The sequence below is a fragment of the Equus caballus genome, chromosome 20, assembly GCF_041296265.1.
Source record: "Equus caballus isolate H_3958 breed thoroughbred chromosome 20, TB-T2T, whole genome shotgun sequence".
Classification (NCBI taxonomy): Eukaryota; Metazoa; Chordata; class Mammalia; order Perissodactyla; family Equidae; genus Equus; species Equus caballus.
This window is the reverse complement of record NC_091703.1, coordinates 8,676,027-8,701,600: the sequence shown is the minus strand read 5'-3', so window position 1 is coordinate 8,701,600 and position 25,574 is coordinate 8,676,027. Positions and strand designations below refer to the sequence as shown.

At 43.5% G+C, this 25,574-nt stretch overlaps 2 long non-coding RNA genes across 3 annotated transcripts in view; one reads left to right on the top strand and one right to left on the bottom strand.

Annotated features, from left to right (window-relative positions):
• The first annotated feature begins 670 nt into the window (after positions 1 to 670).
• LOC138919341 (uncharacterized) overlaps positions 671 to 25,574 on the top strand; it is a 66,736-nt gene continuing 41,832 nt past the window's right edge. The window contains exons 1-2 of one of the 2 annotated variants that reach the window (XR_011429468.1): positions 671 to 845; positions 929 to 1,073. This is a non-coding gene — a long non-coding RNA (uncharacterized lncRNA). Of the gene's footprint in view, positions 856 to 928; positions 1,074 to 25,574 lie in introns of both variants that reach the window. The other variant, XR_011429469.1, reaches the window with a different exon arrangement.
• LOC138919338 (uncharacterized) lies at positions 10,702 to 18,191 on the bottom strand. Its single transcript, XR_011429465.1, has 2 exons — positions 18,005 to 18,191; positions 10,702 to 17,209 (listed from the first exon to the last, which is right to left on the bottom strand). It is a non-coding gene; the product is annotated as an uncharacterized lncRNA (long non-coding RNA).

The following is a 25,574-nucleotide window of genomic DNA, read 5'->3' as shown; positions in this document are numbered from 1 at the left end:
CCCAGAGAGTTCCCTGTGACCTCTGTCTGCCTCCCTGGAGTGTGGGCCCCCACTGATGACTCTGTGACCTGCGGCAAGTCAGTTAGCCTTTTGGAACCTCATTTTTTTATGGTTACAAAATGGAGATAGTCTCTGCCTCTAGGAACGTCCTGGGAATGTTGTGTGTAGAAATGAGATGGTGTTTGTGAAAACACTGGCTCTTGGAGGAAAAGTTCAAATGTCCAGGATGTTGATTGCTAAAGGCATTTAGTTGGTGTGGCAATGACTGCAAGTGCTTACTCTGCGTGTGTGTGTGTGTGTGTGTGTGTGCGCGTGTACTTAATGGTTAACTATCGGCCTAGAATCTGTATCTAGTTTATTTCCATGAAAATACTTTCTACGTTTATATAGACATTCTCCTATTTTACTTATGTAGACAATAGTATGTGCAGAAACTTAAGGTTAATAAAACTTCTCAAATATAAAGAGAATGGGCCAAACAAGATTTTTTTCTTTTTCAGTTAATTTTTAATGTGCTTGGAAAAGCTGCAAATTTTCAGATACAAGTTTGTGTTTTGTGTGAGAAGTGCATATCATCTCAAAAACTCTTTGAATCCCTTACCTTCCTTTTTGAAATGTTTTTTCTCCTAATGACTGACATTCTCCTGGGCAGCCAGCTTCCTTCTCCATTAGGTAGCTCCCCTTTGAAGCACTCAGGTCCTGTTTGAACTTGAAGGTTGAGTAACACCCGCTGTCCTGATGGACTCGTTTTCTGGCCAGGCTTCCTCCTGCCACAGCTGATCTGCATTTTCTCCCTTCCACTTTGGCTTTTTTGACCCTAAGAAATACTGAAGATCAGCCTGAAGGTACCTGTAGGTGAGACATGTGGAATTTTCTGATTGTTCAAGGTGTTCTATTTCTCAGGCTGACTCACATGTTTGTTTTGCAGACACGAAAGAAACTCTCAGCTCCGATAGACAGAGAGAGACTTTTCATGGGGTTTGTCTTTTTGCCTGCCTGGCTTCCTTCCTCTTTCTCTCCACCGTTTTGAAGAATGGCATGGAAGATGGAGGAATGAACTTCCACCTTAAAACGTGAGCTATGTGCTTGATGTAAGAAAGATGGAAGTTTCTAATTCTAAGCAGCTGATGCCAAGTGCAAATTATAGTTCATGGCTAAGAAAATAGTTAAGCTCAACTTTTTTTTTTTTTAACCCTGAACTCCAATGTGCAGATTCCTAAAGGGAAGCTAAGTGCCTTTAGTCAATCTTTGGATAAAGCATATTCAAGTCAGCTCCCATTCTTCTGGTAGATGTCTTAAGGATATGTAATTGCAACCAGAGTTTAAAATTTCTGTATTCTCTTAAAATCCAAACTTGGTTTCAAATAGAAGAACATTGGAGGTTCAATATAATGTAATTTATTTCAGACTATATGAGGTTGGAGCGTTATTTCCTGTTTGAGTGTGTCAGTTTTTGTTTTTTTAAACTTTTTATTAAGATTATGATAATTTATCAACCTTCTGAAATTTCAGTTGTACATTATTGTTAGTCATGTTGTAGGCGCACCGCTTCACACTTTGTGCCCTCCCCCAACCCCCCCTTGCCCCTGGTAACCACCAATCAGTTCTCTTTGTCTCTATGTTTAACTTCCACCTATGAGTGGAGTCACACAGAGTTCATCTTTCTCTGTCTGGCTTATTTCACTTAACATAATACCCTCATGGTCCATCCATGTTGTTGTGAATGGGACGATTTTATCCTTTATGGCTGAGTACTATTCCATTGTGTATATATATATATATATACACCATATCTTCTTTATCCAATCATCAGTTGATGGGCATTTGGGTTGCTTCCATATCTTGGCTATTGTAAATAATGCTGCGATGAACATAGGGGTGCATGGGACTTTTGGAATTGCTGATTTCAAGTTCTTTGGATAGATACCCAGTAGTGGGATGGCTGTGTCATAAGGTATTTCTATTTTTAATTTTTTGAGAAATCCCCATACTGTTTTCCATAGTGGCTGCACCAGTTTGCATTCCCACCAACAGTGGATGAGGGTCCCTTTTTCTCCACAACCTTTCCAACATTTGTCACTTTTTGTTTGGATATTTTTGCCATTCTAACAGGTGTAAGGTGATATCTTAGTGTAGTTTTGATTTGCATTTCCCTGATGATCAGCGATGATGAGCATCTTTTCATGTGTCTATTGGCCATCCGTATATCTTCTTTGGAGAAATGTCTGTTCATGTCCCTGAGTGTGTCAATTTTTAAAGGCTGTGTGCCCAGTCTAGAGCGCCAACCTCCTAGTTGGTCTTCTTGATGTTAGTCCTGCTTTCTCTAGGTCATCCTTCAAACTGCTACCATGGCTATATTTCCAAAAAAACAGCTTGTTGTGTGTTTCCCTGACTAATCTTCTTTGGTGGCTCCCTGTGACCGGCTGAATCCGTTCCAGAGTCCTTTGCATGCAGTCCATTCCAACCTCACTTCTGCAGCACCTGCTGCTCGAGCTACAATGTGTCTTTCACCACACCCGCCAAGAATCCCTGCTCCTGCCTTCCTCTTAGCCTTCCGCGCTCAGTCCCAACAGCTTTCCTCTCTGAAGCCCTCTCCGTCTTCCAGATAGGAGATCTCTCGTCTGGGCTTCTGCAGCACTGTGCCTGCATGGTAGCGTTACCATCTCGACTCACAGTTCTTTGTTGATGTCTCCGTGTGCTTTACTAGACTGGCAGATTTGAGGATAAGGACGTGTCTGACTCAACTGGCTGAGGCTCTGGTTCAGAGAAGATGATCAATAATTTTCTGTTGAATCAATGAATCAATGAATGCGTTGGGATACGGGAGGATTCACTGATAAATGTGAAAGTGTCTCATTAGAATGGGAGGGGCCTCAGGTACGACTGCCAAAACTTTGAGAAGAAAACTTATTGATGTCGGCTGGTGCCTGACCCAAAGTGTTTCTGGACTTGAGTCCTTTCAAGGAAGATTTGTTGTTGAAGATGGATGACCGTGGACTGGAAAGCCCCTCAGTAGGGAGAGTGGGCGGGGAGAGCAATGGAAGGGAGTTTGAAGCATGAAGAAAAGGGGTACCTGGAGCTGTGGGAAGACTTTGGAACACTGTGAGAATATACGGAATTTCGAGATGGAGCTGTCTGATTTTTGTGATTTTAAAAGTCAGACTAGTTACGGGAACTAGAAGATTTTCAGAAAGCAAAAGCTGTCTTCAAGTTATCTAAGGGTGATCAGGCTAGAAGACTATATGATTTTGGTCCTTGTCTTTTTCAGTTTTCCATTAGACTGTTAGCTAATTGAAGTCAAGGGCGATGTTCAAATTTTCCAATCATTTTGGTCATAAGGGCGATGCATGCTTGTAAAAATAATGCACAAATATACGGAATAAGATGAAAGTCCCCTTCGTAGGACTGCCACTGGCCTATAAGGTATGTTTGTGTGAGTTAGAAAAAGGCACTCCTGCCATCTGCCAGAAAATTGTATAACAATAAATATGCAAATCCACAATGTCTACCATATGAATGTCCTATGTTCAGTCTATATAACCACTTGCAGCCACCCTGCCTCTGCATCCCTCCATCAATCCACTGCCCTCCTCCACACAGACACTCATATTCATATAGAGAAAGAGGAGAATGAAGAGAGCTTTATAGTAATAGGACTATATTTTACATACGGTTGGATTGCTTGTTTTCTTCCCTTGACAATGTATTTTGGGTATAATTTTCTATCAGTTTGTATAAATTTACCTCATTCTTTTTAGTGGCTGCTTGGTATTCCATAGCATGGCTGTACTGTATTTAACCATTTCCCTATAGAAAGACATTTGGTTTATGTCTAAATTGTTTTGTTATTACATGCAATGTTGTCACACATTCTAAAATGTGGGTTCATAGACCCAGATCAAAGGGTACTAAACTTTCACATTTTGGTAGATAATGCTGTCCCCAAAAAGTTTGTCCTGAGTTACACTCCTGTTTCTCCACATCCTTGCCAACAGTTGACATTATCAATCTTTTACATTTTTACCATTTTGAGGGAGAAAAAACGGCACCTCATTTTAATTTTCCTGATTACTAGTGAGGTTGAGCATTTTTTCATATATTTATCAGCTATTTGTGTTTCTTCTCTGAAATGTATTTATCCTTTGTATTTTTTAAATGGACTTGTTTAATCTTTGCTAGGTATTGCATTGTAATCATTTATGACCTACGGTCTTGCACCACATGATGATGTTTTAGTCAATGATGGACCGCATGTATGATGGTGGTCCCATAAGATTATAATGGAGCTGAGATATTTCTATATACCTAGTGATGCTGTAGCCATTATAAAGTCACAGCACAACACATTACTCATGTTTGTGGTGATGCTGGCGTAAACAAACCTGTGCTACCAGTCATATGAAGGTATAGCACGTACGATTACATACTGTACATAATACTTGATGATAAATGACAATGTTACTAGTTATGTATTTACTATACTATACTTTTTATCATTATTTTAGATAATAATCTAAATAAATAATCTTTCTACTTAGTTTACTGTAAAACAGTATGCCGTATTATGCCTGCAGCAACCTCATACATCTCGTGTTTGCCTCATACATGTCGTGTTTACCGTGTCTCTTGATTGCATCGTTTTCTCTTGTGCTTGATTTAATCTCCTGTTGTTTTGTTCATCATGGCCCCTAAGCATACAGAATCCATTACTAATGTTGCCAGTAAGAGGCCATGTCGAGTGATTGACCTGGAAATGAAATTGAAAGTGATTAAGGACTATGAAGGTGGAAAATCAGTGATGGTTATTGCTCACCAGTCAGGCATGTCCCATTCCTGTGAGCACAGCTACAGTCTTGAAGAACAAGAACAAAGCGACAGACGCCTTTAAAAGATCTGTTTCCTTGAAGACAATGAGACTAACAAAAATTTGAGAAGGGCCTATATCAGACATGAAGAAACTTCTAATGACCTGGATTGAAGCCTAGACACAGAAGCGTATATCGCTCTCAGCGTCACGATGATCACAGCCAAAGCAAAAGTCTTATTTTGATGTTGAAAGAAAAGGCTGGACCCAACTACGATGTTGAATTTACAGATAGCTCTGGGTGGTTTAAATGACTCAAGAATTGTTATTCCTTACATAATGTGAAAGTGAGTGGTGAATTTGCAAGTGCTGATGTGACAGCAGCTGAAGAATTTTTGGAAACTCTCAATAAATTGGTTGTGGAAGAAAATTACTTGCCAGAGCAAATATTCAATGTGGATGAAACCTCCCTATTCTGGAAATGGATGCCTGAAAGGACTTTCATCCATGAGGAGGCCAAATAAATGCCAGGTTTCAAGGCTTTTAAGGGCAGGATAACAGTCTTGTTTGGGGGCAATGTTGCAGGCTACAAATTGAAACCATTTGTGATCTGACACAGTAAGAACCTCAGGGTCTGCAAGCATATCAATAAACACACACTACCAGTGTACTACAGAAGCAATAAGAAGTCATGGATGACCCAGCTCCTCTTCCAAGATGCCCTCCTGAATTGCTATGTCAGCAAAATGGAGAAGTACTGTGTGGAGAATAACGTACCTTTCAAGATTTTGCTTATTGTTGATAATGCTACTGGACACCCTCCTTTTAGATCTTTATCCAAATATCAAGCAGTGTTTCTCCCTCCAAACACCACCTCTTTGGTCCAACCAATGGATCAAGGAGTTAAGGCCTACTACCTGAGGAAGACCTTTGCTCAGGCTATTGGTGCAACTGAGCAAGACACTGAGAGGACACTGCAATTCTGGAAGGATTAAAACACCTATGACTGCATCAAGAAGCTTGCTTGGGTTTGGGATGATGTCACCAACGAGTGTGTGAACGACATCTGGAAGAGGACTCTCAAGCGGTTTGTCCATGACTTCAAAGGATGAAGAGGTTGTGAACATCAACAAGGCTGCGGCTGAGATGGCAAACAGCTTTACCCTGGGTGTGGATGAGGATGACACTGAAGAGCTCCGGGAGGTGGTTCCTTAAGGATTGACTAATGAGGAGCTGTTGGAACTAGAACAAGATTGCATAGCTGAAGAAGAGGCAAGAGAAAAGGAAACTTCAGGAGAAGAAAAAGAAGAACCCCCAAGAATATTCACAGTGAAAGTTTAGCAGAAGCTTTTGTAGACCTCAACAAGCTTCTTAAAAAGTTTGGAAACATGGACCCCAACACTGAAAGGTTTTCATTGGTAGAGAGGAATATTCTTGGTGTATTATCTGCTTATAAGCAAAGCTATTATTAAAAAAAGAAACAAACCAAGCAAACCACCAGGGACGTATTTCTGAAAAGAGTGACCCCTCCTCAAGAGGAGCCTCAGGCAGGTCCTTCAGGATGCATTCCAGAAGAAGGCATTGTTATCATAGGAGGTGACAGCTCCATGTGTTATTGCCCCTGAAGGCCTTCCAGGGGGACAAGATGTGGAGGTGGACGACAGTGACATTGATGATCCTGACCCTGTGCAGGCCTAGGCTAATGTGTCTGTGTCTTAGTTTTTAACAGAAAAGTTTAAATAGTAAAAAAAAATTTTTTTTTAAATAGAGAAAAGCTTATAGAATAAAGATATAAAGAAAATATTTTTGTACAACTGTATAATATGTTTGTGTTTTAAGCTGTGTTATTACAAAAGAGCCAGAAAGTTAAAAAAATTAAAAAGTTTATAAAGTAAAAAAATTATAGGAAGCTAAGGTTGATTTATTATTGAAGAAAGAAGCTATTCTTTAATAAATTTCATGCAGCCTAAGTGTACAGTGTGTAAAGTCTACACTAGGGTACACTAATGTCCCAGGCCTTCCCGTTCACTCACCACTCACTCACTGACTCACCCACAGCAACTTCCTGTGCTGCAGGCTCCATTCCTGGTAAGTGCCCTGTACAGGTGTGCCATTTTTTATCTTTTATGTCATATTTTTACTGTACCTTTTCTATGTTTAGATACACAAGTACTTACCATTGTGTTACAATTGCCTACAGTACTCAGGACAGTAACATGCTGTGCAGGTTTGTAGCCTAGGAGCAATAGGCTAGACCACATAGCCGAGGTGTGTAGTAGGCTAGACCATCTAGGTTTGTGTAAGTGCACTCTATGATGTTTGCACAAGAACAAAATCCCCTAATGATGCTTTTCTCAGAATGTATCCCCGTTAAGCGATGCATGACTGTGTTTTGTTTTCAATATATACTCAATTCCTGTTGATTATGAATTGGAAATAAATGACAAAGGATGAGTGAGAGATAATGCAGTAAATTAGAAAGATCATAGCATTCTGCAGCAGAAAGGAGCGAAGGAGATTATGTTGTCCAAATGCCTTACTTTACAGATGAGAAAACTAATATCTCAAGAGGCAAAAGATGTCTCATAGCTGGTTAGTGACAGGTCTGAAAATTGATTCTAATTCAAGTGTTTTTCTCCTGCCTGTTGCCCCCTCAGGAGATAGTGTTTGTGAAGAATATCATTGGCTATTCTTTTCTGGGCACTGTCTTCCAAGCAAATCTTCTTTAACTGAACAGAAAGCAAATGCAAATCTGGCTATTAGAGGGAGAGTGTGACCTTTATTAGCCACATGGGAATGGCTCTCAAAAGCTCTGTCACCAGGCATAAAGCCAAGCCCAGTTTCTTAGATATATCAAGTGGGTGAAATGAGGAGGTTTTGTGGGAAAAGGGGCATCCTGTGCCAGTGAGGGAAAGGCATTCTTATTTAAGAGGGGGGGAGGTGCTGCTAATAGACCCACTGCCCAGCTGTGAAGCTTCTAGTGGCTGTGCATTTTCATTTTCCAATCTTTTCAGAATCTATAGTAAAGTACCAGTAGCAATCATCTAACTCAGAAACTTCCTTCCTACAATACTTAAAAAAATACTCCACTTGATCCAGGGATGTGCTCTCCGATACCCAACGCATTTGGCTTGGAGAGAAAACTGAGTGTGGACCTTCTTTTAAAGAAAGAAAAAGAACGAAGGGTCTGGTGAAGAGTCAGTCAGTCTTCAAGCCGAGTTAGAGACCAAAGCTGGGAACTCCCAGTCCAGGACCTGAGCATGATGACGGAGAGCTTCCTCAGAGCTGGGAAAAGAAGGTGGGGCTGTCGAAGGCAGTGATGGCAACGTTCTGTGCTGTGCGCAGGGTAGGAATCTGAGGTGCGCAAGTTTTCTTGGTTCTCATACAACGTGACAAGGAAGGGAGGCGAGATGGGCAAGACCAGGAATGTTCCCGGGCCTCTTAGCAGTGCTGACCAGGGCGGCCCGGGGCTGTGCTTCCCGCACATATTCGACAGGAATTTGGGAAAGTCAAACAGAGTTATTATCTAAATACTTGTCTGCAGCACTGGGGCTGGAGGCCTCTCTGAATTCTCGGCAGATTCCAGATCCACAATCTCCCTTCCTGAAATCACGTGGCCGATAGACCCATCCCAGAGTCATTCCTTGCTATCATCAAATATCCACTTACTGCTCACGTTTTCTCAACTATAAGATGGTGATGATGATTACTAATTGGAAGACAGTTTGCTTGTTTGAGTCAGGATCCGAATAAGATTTATGTGTTTAGTGGGATTGGTGGATATACTTGTCTTTTTTAATCTATAGTTTCCTCTTTTTTTTTTTGCCTCTTGCAATTTTTCAATTTTGGGTTGTTTTTGAAGTAACTAGTTTATTTTTCTTGTGGAGTTTCCCACGGTCTTAATTTTGCTGATTACTTCCCCAGGGTGTTTATCATGTTGCCCTGTCACCTGTATTTCTGAACCCCTGAGTTGGTGGTGAGGTTTGACCACATACGAGTTTGATTTGTTTTGGCACACCACCTCACCTGGGAAGCAGTTTTGTCACCTCGTCGACCTCACCTGCTCCACTCCCTCTGCTCATTCTGTTTCTGCCCCTCTGACTTTGAACATTCTAGGTGTGCTCCCTCCGCAGGGCTGTTGCACGGCTGTCCCATATGTTTCTCACCTCCTTCAAGTCTTGGTTCACATATTCTCTTCTTTTTTTTTGGAAGAAGATTAGCCCTGAGCTAACATCCACCGCCAATCCTCCTCTTTTTGCCGAGGAAGATTGGCCCTGAGCTAACATCTGTGCCTATCTTCCTCTATTTTATATGTGGGACACTGCCTCAGCATGGCTTGACAAGTGGTGCATAGGTCTGTGCCCAGGATCCGAACCAGCGAACCCTGGGCTGCCAAAGTGGAACACGTGAACTTAACTGCTACGCCACAGATTCTCTTCTTGATGAGGCCAGCCATGGCCACCTATTGAATACATATATCCTCAGACCAGCACTCCCTTTCATAGAACAGTACCTGACACCTGGTTGTGGTCACTACCTACTCATTGGATGAATTAAAGAAAGGGGAGAACTCTTTCTCCATTTCTTACTCTACCTGTGACGGCAATGGCAATAATAGCAAACACTTACTGAATCCCACTCTGTGCCAGGTGTGCTATGTGCTAAATGCTTAGCATATTTCATTGTCTCAACAACATTGGGTAGGTCCTGTTCATATCATCCTCATTCTATAAACAAGCGTGGTGGGTAAGGAGGTGTGCTGTCCAGGTCCTCCTTCAAGGAAAGGCTTGTAGCTCCAGTGGTGGGAGTGATGTCAGCAGAGCGCCTCCAACAGGCAGCCTCTTGTTCAATGTCATGTGTATCCTGGGCTGTCTGCTTCAATGATGGATCCAGGCAGGAATTTAAAGGCTTGGCCACCCGGGCCAAGAAGGTCCAGTCTGATGGACCACATATGCTCCAAATTTCCCCACGGGGTTGGCTGAAGCTTTGTTGCAGTTCAGCTTCTCCCTCTGCCCAATCTTGATTCCTCCACCTCCCCTGTCTGCAGGCATTGATTCCCAATAAATACCCTGCAAGCCAAACTCCATCTCTGCATCTTCATCCTGGAAACCCCAACTTGTGACACCCAGGAAACGAAAGTTTACAGAGTTAGGTAACCTCCCAAGGTCACAGTCTAGTGGGTGGTAGAGCAGGGATTTCACTGAGCTGTGGTCTCTTTGATGTGATGTGCTGTTTCTAGAAGCACCACACACCTCCCAGAACCCTGAATGTGGGAAGGACCCAGCCCTGTGATTCAGCTCTGTTCTGGTTTTCAGCTGTTTCAGTTGGGCAGCCTATCAACATTTAACACGTTTCTATAGGAAACTGGTTCTTAGTCACAAATGGCGAACTACATGGCATCGTAGGAAGACAGCTGTCGATTTCCTCTCCAATAACGAGGAAAAGGTTCCGTGAGGAGTTCAGAGTTGTGACAGCTCAAAGGAGTGCAGTGTTGGCTGGGAGTCAGGGACAGGAAGTGGGCTGAGCTGAGATGAGGGGTGGTAGGGTGCCAGAAGGGCAGGGAGGGGCCTCTCTGTGGAGAACCTGGAAAGCTCGCAGAGGACTCAATCGCTGGGCCACTGGGAGCCTCTGAGCTTCTTATAGAGGGAGTGACCTGATGAGAGTGATGGTTTAGCAAGTTAAGCACGATGCCGGGAGTGGACTGCAGAGGGGAGGACTGTGGGCAGGGAGACAGGCCAGGAAAAGAGGGGAGTGGCTGTGGGCTTGGACTGGGCTGGGGACATCAGAGATGCAGAGACAGGAACGAAGTAAGGAGACACCATCAGAGGAAAAACAACATGGCTTTGGATGTGGGGGACAAAGAAGGAAGAAGCAAATTAAAGATGAATTTCATGCCATGAAACTTGAAAACATGTTTAATTTTAGTAGTAATTGAGGAGACATAAATCAACACAACCCTTAGTTTCCATTTGCACCTAACAGAGTGACATTCTCATTGCTTCAGTGACAGTGCCTGAGGTTTTGAAGGGTTTGGGGAAATGAACATTGTCATTCTCTCCAGTAGGATCAGTACAAACTCTTTAGACAACCATTCCACAATTCTTCTTATTTTTTGCTGGGGAAGATTTGCCCAGAGCTAACATCTGTTGCCAATCTTCCTCTCTCTCTTTTTTTCCCTCCCCAAAGCCCCAGTACACAGTTGTATATTCTAGTTGTAAGTCCCTCTGTGTGAGCTGCCGCCACAGCATGGCTACTGACAGACAAGTTGGGTGATTCCATGCCTGGGAACTGAACCCAAGCAGCTGAAGTGGGGTGTGCCAAACTTTAACCACTAGGCCATTAGGGCTGGCTCTCATTCCACAATTCTGATGAGAAGCCTTAAAATGATGGTCTTTGATTTCCTAATTTCCGGCAATTAACTGTGTGGAGAAGGTGGGGGGTGGGGGGGTGGGGGGGGGAAGAGGTAAAAGGGATCACATTTCCTAAGGCGGGAGTCCTGGTGAGCCCCTGCTTTCATCTTCAGAGCTCTTGGTGGTCTCCGGACCATACAAAACTTCATCTTATCTCCTGGCACCACAGGTGGGTCCCTCCCCTGTGTCCCATAACACTGATTAGTTTTTTTTGTGTGTTAAGCCACTGGCAGCACTTGGTAATCGGGTTATGTTTTGTCCTTCCCCTTTAGACTTTGGCGTCCTCAGGTCAGGGGCTGTGCTGTGATTCTCTTGCCCAGCAGGGAAAAGGCATCGATCACATATTTGACGAGAAAATGATTGAAATAAGTAGTGGGCAATGACTTACTTTCAAGTCTGGCTTCTAGAATTCAACAACACCTGCATCCTGCAGGTATGTGTGTGTGAGGGTGTGGCACAGGGCAGCTTATCCAAGCTCCCCAATGATGCCTAGAGCAAGAGTTCCTGATTCCTTTGTTCAGCTACAGGGGCCGGCCCGTGGGCTTTTCTCTATGTTTCCTTATGGAGTATGTATGTTCTTCTGTTACTGTCTGGCCTCTGCTTCAGGTCCAGGCGGAACTCCCTTCCAGCTCATTTGCCATGGAAGGGGCAAGATCCCTCAGATGCCCAGTCTTAGGGCAGGTGTTTCCCAGGTGGGGCACAACCAACCCTTTCTTGCTTCTTTGGCCTCCTGTGGCATATTTGGGCTCCTCTTTGATCTATTGTCTCATGGATGCTGGAGGTCCCTTCAGGAATCCTCTCTTGTTTACCTAATAGCAATTAACAACAAAGCGCCTTTTATCTGAGTTCTCCAGCATTGAGCAGAGTCTGAAGGTGGTGGTGTGACTGCCTCAGAGAGATGGTGGGAGAGGCTTTCTGCCTTAGAGAGCAGGGTGTCAGCCTGTTGAGGAAATGGAGATCCAGTTGCCTGTGGATCTTCAAGGAAAGAAAGCGGGACAGGTTGGAGGGAGGATGAGACCCAGGGACGATTTGGCGTCCAGGTGGAGGGCTTTGTATATGTGGAAGGTCAAAAGTCCACATCAATGAACATTTATTGAACTCTGGTCAAGCGAAAGCCACAGGGCACAGTGATGGGAGCCAAAAGGAGAAGCAGGCTAGGGGACGGGGATGGGAACGGGAGATCAGTGGATAAGGTTGGGGCAGGGAGTGGAGAGGCAGAGAGGGACAGGTCGAGAGAGAGATGAGGCAAACAGTGTGGCAGCTAAGTTCCCCAGGAGGCACTAGAATGGAGGTGATGGAACTGCAGGGTGGTTGGCTTGTCGAGTGTCCGCCGCTGGGCCCACATTAGAGTCACCTGGGGAATTTAAAAACATACTGATCTTGGACCCTTTTCCAAGATAGCCTAATTGAATTGGCCTGGGGTTGGCCCAGGTGGTTCTAACCTGCCAGCTGGTTAGGGACGACTGCCTCAGACTTAGGAAAGGGGCCAGGGTTTCTTCTGGAGGTGGGGAAGAGCGTTCTGTTGAGAGGAAGAGAAGGCTGACAGAGAAACTTGAAGATGGTAATACTTAAATAAAATCTTGTGTTTTCCTGGTTCTTTCAATCACACTTCCTCAACTCTAAAGTGAAGATGAACCTCCTGGGGGTCTTGCTAAAATACAGGTTCTGATTCAGCAGGGCTGGGGAGGGCCTGGGAGTCTGCATTTCTCACACCCTCCCAGGGGATGTTGCTGCTGCTGGACCACACTTGATTAGTAAGGCTTCAAGTTTACCAAGCGCTTTCATGTCGACCATTTTGTTTTGCATATGACTTGTGATGTGGCCCATATGAGGTAGGTCTTCCCATCCTGATTACGCAGATGGGGAAATGGAGGAGCAGAGCATGGCCCTGGGCGGCGACGTTTGGTGATCTTTTTGAGTACTGGGCCAGTCACTTCACTGCTGCTCACTTAACCATTTCCTCAGATCACACACCAGTAAGCGGTGAGCCCGGGTCTTCTGACTCCAAGTGTGGAGGCCGTTCTTCTGGCCCTCATCAGCCTTCTCGAGGGCAAGACTGAAAGGGAGAGTGAGTGGGATGGAGCTTAGGGAGAAAGAAGGTATCTGGAGGTGCTGTTATAGGAAACCAGCAAAGGGATAGGGGAAGAGGCTGAGCAGGGGCAGAGCTGCTGTTGTTGGCCGTCACAAGTCGGAAGGGGATCAGATCCTTCTGTTCCAGTGAGGTGTGTCTCTAACTGTGCCCTGAATGGAAGCCGAAAAGGCGCATGGGTGGACTTCCTGCAGTCGGGGAGATGAGACAGTTTGTAATCTAGGTCCGTGGTTCTCAAACCCGAGCAGCAGAATCACCTGCAGGCTGTGACACAGAGCTGGGCCCCGCTCCCAGAGTTTCTGACTCAGGAGGTCTGGGGTAGGGCCTGAGAATCTGCTTCTCTAACAAGATCTCAGGTGATGCTGATGCTGCCGGTCCAGGGGCCTCACTTTGAGAACCACTGGTCTACTCCCTGGCCACAGAGCCCCTGCAAGACGAGGAGGTCAGTTAGAGCCAGGGCTGGTGATTCACGTGCCTTTTAGTGATGAAGTAGAGGGTGTGAAAGTTTAAAGGAGGAGAAAGGTGACAGTTTGATGGATTCAACGTGGTATAAATTGGCAAAGTTTGACCCCACGTCCTTTTACATACCTGTTGAATCCATTGGAAGTGGAAGAAGTTGCCTGGTCTCTGAGTGATGGTGCTGACCCCAGGGAAATTAAATTTTTCTGGGGAAAGTTCAGCTTCCGTAAAAGTGAAGAAAAAGAGGGATGCAGTGAGATGATAACAAGGTTTTGGAGTTCGCCCTGATGGAGCAGGGGCTCCTGTCAAAGGAAGCGGCTACAGAAGAGCTTGCCTACACCAGGGCCTTGTGGATCTGAGGTGCAAGATGGGAGCTCTAGAGAGGGCAGGAGGAAAGATAAGATGGGAAGGAGACACGTGGAGCACGACGTCAGCATGGATGGAGTGGGGGCACTGACAGGTAGATAGCAAGTCATCATAAATGTCCTACCACCTTCCCCTTGCATGCTACTGCTGCTCTTCCAAACAGCTTGCCCTTCCCTGACCTCGTTTGATCCTCCCAGCATCCCTGTGAGTATGTGGAGCAGGTACGAGACCTTTCAGTTTATGGGTGAGAAAATAACCACAGAGAAATTTACGCACTTGCCTGAAGAGGCTGGGACAGCTGCTGAGCTCAGGTCTTCCCATTCTGGGGCCTGTGCTATTTCTGGGAGCTGGTGAGGGCCATGGGCTGCTGTGCCCCGAAGACAGGCCTGGGCGTGACTCAGCAGACACAGGGGGATGGGGGTGCCTGAACGTGGCTCAGGGGTGGACTCTGGTCCCTGGAAGAGATCCTTGCTGAGTTAGTTCGGGTATTCAGGTGGTGAAGAGTGGAGTCCAAGTTGGTTGGCCCGGGTGATGGGGTTTGGTGGAGGGATACCCAGAGAATGAAGGGAGGTGGGAAATGCTCCCATAGGCCTTGTGGAGAACAGAAAGGCTGTTCAAGGTCTAGTGTTACTTTTACAACCAGTTGTTCTCCCCTCAAAAACGGGGAGGGGGCTGGGAGCCCGGCTCCCTGCACTGATTTCCCACTGTGATGGCACTTCTGCCCTCTCTGCCTCTGCTCTCCTGCTGCCTCAGACTTTCTCTTCTCGCTGCCGCCTCATGGCTCCTGCTTACGGCCATTATTTTATTGCCCTCTCCTTCCTGTTACTGCTCCACTCCCAGTTGATTCTATGTGTGTTATATTTAGAAATCCTTAAGAATAAAGACCTAGTTTGAGAATGGGCAGGGTGGTGGGGTCACAAGCCACCTTTTAGGCTGGTTTATAGGTGGCTACTTTTGGGTAAGGTCTGACACCTGCTCCAATGAGCTGAGGCTGGGGTGGCAGGTGGTACAGTGCAGAGCAGGTGTCCAGGGATGCCTGAGGGCATGGCAGGCCCTCAGAGTAGCATGCCCTATACCTTGCAAAAGCACAGCAGAGCCCTGTCCAAGAGGTATTTGAGAAGAACTGGGATACTAAGCAGATTTCCAGAAATTTCTAGGATTTCCAGACAAAAGGAATGAGATGAGATTTCATTTTCCAGAACTGAAGCGTAGGGTAGGGGTGTGGTATCTGGAGCAACCCACAAGACCACAGCTGGGGGAAATATTGGACAGAGTCGGATGAGGTAGTGGGAGATGATAAGTGTCAGAGGGTTGGGCTAATGGTCCATAAACCCCTCTTGCCTGGGTTCGGTCCCAATCTTGGATACTACTAAAGCCAGGCGGGGAGTGCAGGCAAGAGTCTGCGAGCTTCAGCTAGGAGAATAGGCAGGCTAGGGACAGAGTTGGACTGACCAAGGCCACAGTGAACAAGTACAGACAGACCCACTTGCAGCAACCCACGAAAACCCCATGTCCGTGTGGAAAAGGGGACTTTATACAAAACGCACACTGTTGGGACCTGTTCTCAAATGAAGAGAATTCCCTTCTTCCTCATAAACTCCTAGGTGCTGGCAAACGCACCTTATCTATGAACATATTCCTAAAGCCACTCCCAAGGAGAGCCCTACTCCAGGGGTTTAATTAGGTTTTGTGGTCAGAAGTCATAGCATACTGATATAAGGAGGGGTGGCAATGGGTGGTGAGTCCCCTGAGAATATTCCAGCAGAGGCTGAAGGGTCACTGGCCAGCTCTCTGCTCAGGGGCTGTCGGCATTTGTGTGAGGCAGAAGTGGGGGTTGGACCTGCGGGTCTTTCAGGACCCTCCTCTCTCTGACACTGTATAGCTTACAGGCCCTGGGCTCTGACTCTGCCAGACCTACGGTTCACCGGGCTGCCCCCTCCCCTCCTTCAAGGAGCAGGAGGAGCCTTCAAGAGATAGTCCTGTTCAGTTCCCTGCTGTCCTGCAGGTAAATGGCATCTCACTCAGGATGCGTAATTGTCTGGATGAAACATAATTCAAAGCAAATACAAAAAGAACAAAATATATGTGTATGTTATAGCTATTTCTCATATAGCCCCTCCTGCTAAAGGGAACAGAAGTCAAAGCAAATGTATTCTTTTACAGTCCCTTTGAGGGGAACAACTGATGTGGCCTTCTGTCTTCTACCTGGGCAGCATGAACACCTAATCACGTCCCCCCTGCCAAAAAAAAAGAAAGAAAAGGAAAGAAAAAAGTCTCTTTATCCCATATTGGTACTGCTGTCATGGTGAATCATTTCCTGCCCTGGGTTGTAGTCTTTTGTGTCCTTGTCTAGATGGTGGTTCTCCAAGCAGGGTCCATGACTTTTGATAATTGCATTTGTCCCTCTCTTTCCACAGGCTACGCCTTCTGTATCCATCATATCCGTGGACCCTCACACTTTGTGGGGGAGGTGATGTGAGCGTTCCCTTTACATACTCATTTCGTAGGCGAGGACAACAGCAGCACAATAGTGGCTTCTCGTACTGTAGACTGGCTTCGAAGCCTCACTCTGCTCGCTCCTCCCTCTATGGCCTTATGCAGGGTATTCCATCTCTCCAAGCCTTGGTTTTTCCATTTATGAAAAGAAGGTAAAATTTACCTCATGAAATTACTGTGAGGCTTGAGATAGTTGCCCTATGTAAAGCTTTTAGCACAGTACCTTTCACATAGCAAATGTTCAGTAAATGTTAGGTATGATTACTGTGAGCAGAAAGCCTGAGTCTTGCTCCTGTGTCATATTATTCATTATTACTTACTGAGCAATTACTATATGCTAAGCCTTGTGTTAAGGCTTTGCCCAAGTTAATCTTCACAAAACTCTGTGAGTCTTTTTTTCTCCTGTTTTAGAAATGAGGAAATGGAGACCCAGAGAAGTTCTTAACTGAGGTCATGCCTCTGTCAAGTGACCAGCCAATATTTAAATCTGTCTTGCTGACATTTGTGCTTGTGCTTGTCATCCTCATGCTAAGTTGTCTCCCCAGGTTCTTCATGCTCTCCTCCCCACAGGGCCTGCGCTTGGTTCTAGATTCAAGGATAGACAAAAATGACCTTTAGGCTCTGCCCAAGTTAATTGGACAAATGTTCACAGTTTGGTTTACTTGCAATTCACCCAAGAGTGCAAAGAAATATGAGTTATGGCTGCAAAAGAGTCAGTGGACAAGCCCCCAGGGCCTTCCTCCCCAAGATCTGTGGTCATTTCATCCCACGTTTACATGTGTTGTATGTAGGAATCGTGAAGGGAGAGATTTGATGGGAGGCGAAAAGAATTATAGACCCTGACCAGAAGTGACTTCGCTCAAAAGCCCTGTGTTTAGAGACCTGAAGGAAGCAAAGATTAATAATATTGACTACTTATTAGGTATTCTGCCAGATGCAGGCAACGTTTTTCCTTATCAGATCCTCCCAAAGTTGCAATGATAGTGACCCACTGTTGGATGCAGGGTGTGTTATAATTACCGGGGCGATTGAAAAGTATGGTGGTTGTGTCAGCTGCAGGTTGTGTCACCCCAGCAGGGCTCTGCGAAGGGGTGGAGATGGGGAGAATGCAGCCTCACCCCCACCCGACAGACCGCTCCTGTTGAGAACTCTGCCCTATGAAATCGCAATTCTCTCCCTCACTTGAAGTCTGAGAGTACAGGGTCCAGAAACCGACAGCCCAAGATCACAGAATGAATTCCATGGCAGAGTTAGGATTAAAATGCTCTTCTGTCTAATTTTTCTCACTACCACACACTGCCATATACCGTTTCATGAACTGAAACTTACAGAGAACCAGATTTAGTTTTCACTTTACTGTTGACCCTCCCTGAGTCTTACCTTCTCAGTCTCTTGATGCTTCTCTCTCATCTGCAGGAAGCTTATCTTGCCCTGGTCCATTCTCTCAGACTGAAGTGGGAGGGCTTAAAGAGCAATAGACCCGTGTCTTCTGAAGGTTCTTGGGGTCAAAGGCTGTATTTAATACAGAATGAGCTTGCTATCCTGAAAACATTTGAATCAATTATGTGCAAACATATTTTTGGCCACAGGCAAAAATGATGGGAGTTGGGAAATTAACTTAGCGTAGAAGCCAATCAGATTTGTACAATACGTAATCTGGCTTCAGGACTGCAAACTTTGGGATGGAAATAGTGAAGTGGTTGCATGTACTTAGTTTCTTATGCTCTCATTGAGATGTTTGGCAGCCTGTGAGCCAAACCTGAGCTGGATGATTAATCTTGTTTTCTCAGTGTACGGCTTTGCTCGCACACATCCTTAGCATGGAGTAGATGCTCAAGTAGTACTTGTTGAATTCATGAAAAATGTGGCCTTGCCTGCTTTCTTTTTTATTGTTCTAAAATATACATAACATAAAATTTACCATTTTAACCGTATTTAAGTATACGCCTCAGTGACATTAAGTACGTTCACGTTGTTATGCAACCATCACTTCCATCCATCTCCAGAACTTTTTCATCTTCCCAAACTGCAGCTCTGTCCCCATTAAACATTAACTGCCCATTACCCCCTCCCCCCGGCCCCTGGCATCACCATTCTACTTTCTGTCTCTGTGAATGTGACTACTCTAGGAACCACGTGTTCGTGCAATCGTATAGTACTTGTCCTTTTGTGACTGGCTTCTTTCACTGAGCATGATATCCTCAAGGTTCATCCATGTTGTAGAATGTGTCAGCATTTCCTTCCTTGTTAAGGCTGCATACTACTCCGTTTGTACATATACATCATGTTTTGTTTATCCACTTATAAGTTGATGGACGCTCAGGTTTTTCCACTTTTTGGCTGTTGTCAATAGTGCTGCTGTCACTTTTAGCTTATGGATGAGGGCCCTGTTGTTTCTGTCCAAGCCTCCACTTTCAATGTTGACTGCTTATCCTGTGTCATCTTTAGCACTGAGAATTAAAACACTTTCCAGTTTCCCGGAATAGTGTTTTGGAGTCCTCTTTCAATACTGTATTGTAAAGCCGAGCAAAAATGATGGAAAGATGTTTCTGACAACAAACTCGTGGAAAAGCTACTTTGCTTCCTCCTTGAATCTTGCTATTAAATTGCCACTTTTAATCCTATTTCAGTGCACATTGAGCCGTCCATCTTTCTGTTTACTTGCCAACATGTGGTTTGCAGGGGAGGCTGTGGAGGGAGGAGCCACCCCCTCCAGCCCGATGCTGGGGCTCCTGGCTCTTCTACTCCTTTATAACATTCTGCATGTGTTCACTTGATGCTGACAGCTGCTCTGCTCCATCACGCTGTCACTTCCTTCCCTGTATTTCATGTTGAGCTTCCAAAGCCCCAAGCAGCCACCTGGTTGAGAAGTCATTTAAAAAAAATCGGCCCTCAAAGAATAGCTCTGTTCTATTCCACTCACTCTAAAAAGTTAACTTCATTCAGGTCTCAACCATAACGGCTCAGGAACCCTCCCATCTGGGTATCTTTCTGCATTTCAGGTTCCCGGAGCCCCACACTCTCAGTTTAGGAGGGGGGTGGGGGTGGCCTGCCTGGTGCTTCTTCATGCTAAAGTGATTCTGGGTCTCAAAAGGCCTCATAAATCTGCTTCCCAGATGGGAGTCTTCATAAAAGGCTTGTCTCTGTGTGCAAGTCTCAAATTTCCTTCAATTTAAATTCAACAAATTAATAATCACATGGATGAGGTCAATTGCAATAGCAAAAAATTAGTTTTTAAAAAGTGAGTGCTGTTGTGCATTCTGAGCTCCCTCCTTAGTTTATGAGTAGCCAAGTTTGTAGCAGGTTAACCTCTGAGGCGAGTCCTCAGAAACGGAAACCAAGGATAGGCCGAAGGCCATTAACCACCGCTCAGCTTTGAGTAAGCAAAATGTCACCCAGTCTCAGCATTTTAATTATTTATTTCTTAAAAGGAATTTCATAACACAAGTTGGAGTTTATTGGGGGTTGTTTATAAGAGCCTAAGATTTAATTTTTCTTTAAAGGGGAAAATTAAGGGAAAGGTAGACCCAGGGATGAAAGGCACGGGACGCATGGTGTGACGTCGGGAGGGAAGAACAGGGTCTCAGGTGCTGGCTGCGGATCTCCCTCCCGCCCTGCAGACCCAGGGAGGCGTTGGTTGTGTGTTTGGGCTGGTGGCCTGGTGCTGTGTCATGCCATAGGACACTGACTAATGACCCCACACAGGCAGCAAGCTTCACTGTCCTCTACATCAGAGGCCCGAGCAACTTACCGGCTTTCCTTCCCTCCCTCTCCCTGCGGGGGCAGCTGGGGAGGAGGCTCCCTCTGCCAAGCACCGCGGCTCTGCTTCCCGGATGTAAAAAACGTGCAGTCCTCTTTCTACCTGGTGCACAATTCTCTCCGCCTTTTACGATTTTTTTATTATTATAAAAGTACCACGTGTTGATTGAAACAATTTTAAACAATACAGAACAGCATAAAGGAAAAACTTAATCCTCTCCCTTCCTTCCGGCTTCTCCCCATCATCACAGAATTGGATGTGAATCCTTTTGTTTCCCTATTTTATAGAAACGCAAATCGTATGTCAGATTGCTTTATATTAACGAAGTGGAATTGTATTGTATCTATTATTTTGCAATCTGTTTTTTACTTAACAATATATCATGGATATCTTCCCAGATCAATGTAGTAAGACTGAAATCATTTGAGCTCCATAATATACACACAAAATTGCTATAATTTATTCAATCCTATGGATAGACTTTCCAATTGTTTTTAGTTTTTTGACCATTATAAATAATACTTAGCTGAAATCCTGTGTATATAAGTACTGAAGCTTTTACTTCTGTAGAATAGGTAACTTGCAGTGGGACGGCTGGTATGCCTCCTTTTAATTTTAATGTACGCTGAAACTGTTTTTTAAATTTTTAAAATTTTTCCTTTTTCTCCCCAGAGCCCCCCAGTACATAGTTGTATGTTCTTCGTTGTGGGTCCTTCTAGTTGTGGCATGTGGGACGCTGCCTCAGTGTGGTTTGATGAGCAGTGCTATGTCCGTGCCCAGGATTCGAACCAACGAAACACTGGGCCACCTGCAGTGGAGCGCACGAACTTAACCACTCAGCCACGGGGCCAGCCTCTGAAACCGTTTAATTTACAAAAAATGGAGCAAATCACACTGCCACCAGTGTGTGAGGGAGTCCATTTCTCTACATTCTCACAAAGACTGGACACTGTCCGTGTTCCAACTTTTTGTCAAAGATATCTCATTATTGTTTTAATTTCTGATTCTCTGATCAGTAGTGAAATTGACCAATTTTTCATAAACTTATCGGTCATTTGCATTTCCTTTTTTGTGAATTGCCGGTCTATACATTATTTCTCATATATTTTTAGGTTGTTCCTCTTTTTGTTATTAATTTATAGGATTAAAAAATATTGAGGTTATTAACCCTAAGGCTGTCATAATGATACAGATATTTTCTTCCAGTTTATTGCTCATTTGATGACTTAGTGGTGTCTTTTGTCATGCAGACACCATGGTAAAATTTTCTTGTAGTTAAATCTCTCAATCTTTCGTTTTTTGGATTCTGAGATTTTTGTTTTGTTTAATATCTTCTCTATCTCAAGCAAATATTTTTTTCTAATATTTTATTCTAAAGCTTTTATTGCTTATTTTTGACATTAAAACTCTTAATCTCTCTTGGAATTTATTTTTTAGTGTGGTATGGAGAAAGGGGAGCTACTTCAATGGTTTTGCAGTGCTTTGCAGTTACGCCGACATGATTTATGAAAGAGTCCATCGCTCGCCTTGAACTGACGTGCTTCTTTCAGCATAGAGTGTGTTCTTCCATGCCCTTGGATCCTCTTCTGGGCTCTGTGTTCTCTTTCGTGATCTGCTTGTCTGTTCCCATCCCAGTTCCGTGGAGTTTGTAATGGCATTGATCATTAGTCTTCATACATGGAGGAGCAAGCTCCTTCACCATTTTCGTTTTAATACTTTTTTGGCAATCTTTATATATTTATTCTTCCATGGAAACGTTAAGATTATTTTATTTAGCATGTAAACATTTTCCTGTTGCTCTAATTGGAATTCTTTTTTTTAAAATTAAGGTTATAAAAGTTAACATCCTTGTGAAATTACAGTTGTACATTATTATTAGTCATGTTGTAGGTACATCACTTCACCCCTAGTGCCCTCCCCCCACCCCCCTTTCCCCTGGCAACCACCGATCAGTTCTCTTTGTCCATATGTTAACTACCACCTATGAGTGGAGTCATACAGAATTCGTCTTTCTCTGTCTGGCTTATTTCACTCAACATGATACTCTCAAGGTCTATCCATGTTGTTGTGAATGGGACAACTTTGTCCTTTTTTATGGCTGAGTAGTATTCCACTGTATATATATACCACAACTTCTTTATCCAATCATCAGTTGCTGGGCATTTAGGTTGGTTCCATGACTTGGCTATTGTGAATAATGCTGCAATGAAGATAGGGGTGCATGGAACTTCTGGAATTGCTGATTTCAGGTTCTTAGGATATATACCCAGTAGTGGGATGGCTGGGTCATAAGGTATTTCTATTCTTAACTTTTTGAGGAATCTCCATACTGTTTTCCATAGTGGCTGCACTAGTTTGCATTCCCACCAACAGTGTATGAGGGTTCTCTTTTCTCCACAGACTCTCCGACATTTGTCACTCTTGGTTTTGGATATTTTTGCCATTCTAACAGGTGTAAGGTGATATCTTAGTGTAGTTTTGATTTGCATTTCCCTGATGATTAGTGATGATGAGCGTCTTTTCATGTGTCTATTGGCCATCTGTATATCTTCTTTGGAGAAATGTCTGTTCATGTCCCCTGCCCATTTTGTAATTGGGTTATTTGATTTTTTATTGTTGAGTTGTGTGAGTTCTTTGCATATTATGGAGATTAACCCTTTGTTGGATAAATAACTTGTGAATATTTTTTCCCCATTAGTGGGCTGTTTTTTTGTTTCAATCCTGTTTTCCCTTGCCTTGAAGAAGCTCTTTAGCCTGATGAAGTCCCATTTGTTTATTCTTTCTATTGTTTCCCTCATGTGAGGGGTTATGGTGTCCTAAAAGATTCTTTTGAAGCTGATGTCAAAGAGTGTGCTGCCGATATTCTCTTCTCAAAGACTTATTGTTTCAGGCCTAATCTTTAGGTCTTTGATCCATTTTGAGTTTACTTTAGTAAATGGTGAAAAAGAATGGTTGATTTTCATTCTTTTACATGTGGCTGTCCAGTTTTCCCAGCACCATTTGTTGAAGAGACTTTCTTTCCTCCATTGTAGGCCCTCAGCTCCTTTGTTGAAGATTAGCTGTCCATAGATGTGTGGTTTTATCTCTGGGCTTTCAATTCTGTTCCATTGATCTGTGCATCTGTTTTTGTACCAGTACCATGCTGTTTTGATTACTGTGGCTTTGTAGTATGTTTTGAAGTCAGAGATTGTGATGCCTCCAGCTTTATTCTTCTTTCTCAGGATTGCTTTAGCAATTCGGGGTCTTTTGTTGCCCCATATGAATTTTTGGATTCTTTGTTCAATTTCTGTAAAGAATAACATTGGAATTCTGATTGGGATAGCGTTGAATCTGTAGATTGCTTTAGGTAGTATGGACATTTTAACTATGTTTATTCTTCCAATCCATGTGCATGGAATGTCTTGCCATCTCTTTATGTCATTGTCGATTTCTTTCAAGAAGGTCTTGTAGTTTTCATTGTATAGATCTTTCACTTCCTTGGTTAAATTTATCCCAAGGTATTTTATTCTTTTTGTTGTGATCGTGAATGGGATTGAGTTCTTGAGATCTTTTTCTGTTAGTTCGTTGTTAGCATATAGAAATGCTACCGATTTATGTATGTTGATTTTATACCCTGCAACTTTGCTGTAGTTGTCGATTGTTTCTAATAGTTTTTCTATGGATTTTTTGGGGTTTTCTATATATAAGATCATGTCATCTGCAAACAGTGAGAGTTTTACTTCTTCATTGCCTATTTGGATTCCTTTTATTTCTTTTTCCTGCTGAATAGCTCTGGCCAACACCTCCAGGACTATGTTGAATAAGAGTGGTGAAAGTGGGCAGCCTTGTCTTGTTCCTGTTCTGAGAGGGATGGGTTTCAGTTTTTGTCCATTGAGTATGATGTTGGCTGTGGGTTTGTCATATATGGCCTTTATTATGTTGAGGTACTTTCCTTCTATATCTATTTTACTGAGGGTTTTTATCATAAATGGATGTTGGATCTTGTCGAATGCTTTCTCTACATCTATTGAGATGATCATGTGGTTTTTGTTTCTCATGTTGTTAACGTAGTGAATCACATTGATTGACTTGCAGATGTTGAACCATCCCTGTGTCCCTGGTATAAATCCCACTTGATCATGGTGTATAATCTTTTTGATATATTGCTGTATTTGGTTTGCCAAAATTTTGTTGAGGATTTTTCCATCTATGTTCATCAGTGATATTGGCCTGTAGTTTTCCTTCTTTGTGTTGTCCTAGTCAGGTTTGGGGATCAGGGTGATGTTGGCTTCATAGAATGTATTAGGGAGTGCTCCATCTTCCTCTATTTTCTGGAACAGTTTGAGAAGGATAGGTATTAAATCTTCTTTGAATGTTTGGTAGAATTCTCTAGAGAAGCCATCTGGTCCTGGACTCTTATTTTTGGGGAGGTTTTTGATTACTGTTTCTATTTATTTACTTGTGATTGGTCTATTCAGATTCTCTATTTCTTCCTGATTCAGTTTGGGGAAGTTGTATGAGTCTAGGAATTTATCCATTTCTTCTAGGTTGTTCAATTTGTTGGCATATAGTTTTTCATAGTATTCTCTTATGATCCTTTGTATTTCTTCGGTATCTGTTGTGATTTCTCCTCTCTTGGTTCTAGTTTTATTTATTTGAGACTGCTCTCTTTTTTTTTTAATGAGTCTGGCTAAGGGTTTGTCGATTTTGTTAATTTTTTCGAAGAACCAATTCTTTGTTTCATTGATCCTTTCTACTGTCTTTTTTGTTTCAATATCATTTATTTCTGCTCTAATTCTTATTATTTCCCTCCTTCTACTGACTTTGGGCTTTGTTTGTTCTTTTTTTTCTAATTCTGTTAGGTGTCATTTGAGGTTGTTTATGTAAGATTTTTCTCGCTTATTGAGGTGAGCCTGTATTGCAATGAATTTTCCTCTTAGGACTGCCTTTGCTGCATCCCAGATAATTTGGTACGGTGTGTTTTCATTTTCATTTGCCTCCTGATTATATTTGATTTCTTCTTTAATTTCTTCAATAATCCATTGTTTGTTCAGTAGCATGTTGTTTAGTCTCCACATTTTTGGCCCTTTCCCAGCTTTATTCTTGTAGTTGATTTCTAGTTTCACAGCATTGTGATCAGAAAAGGTGCTTGATATTATTTGAAGCCTCTTGAACTTATTGATGCTTGCTTTGTTTCCCAAGATATGGTCT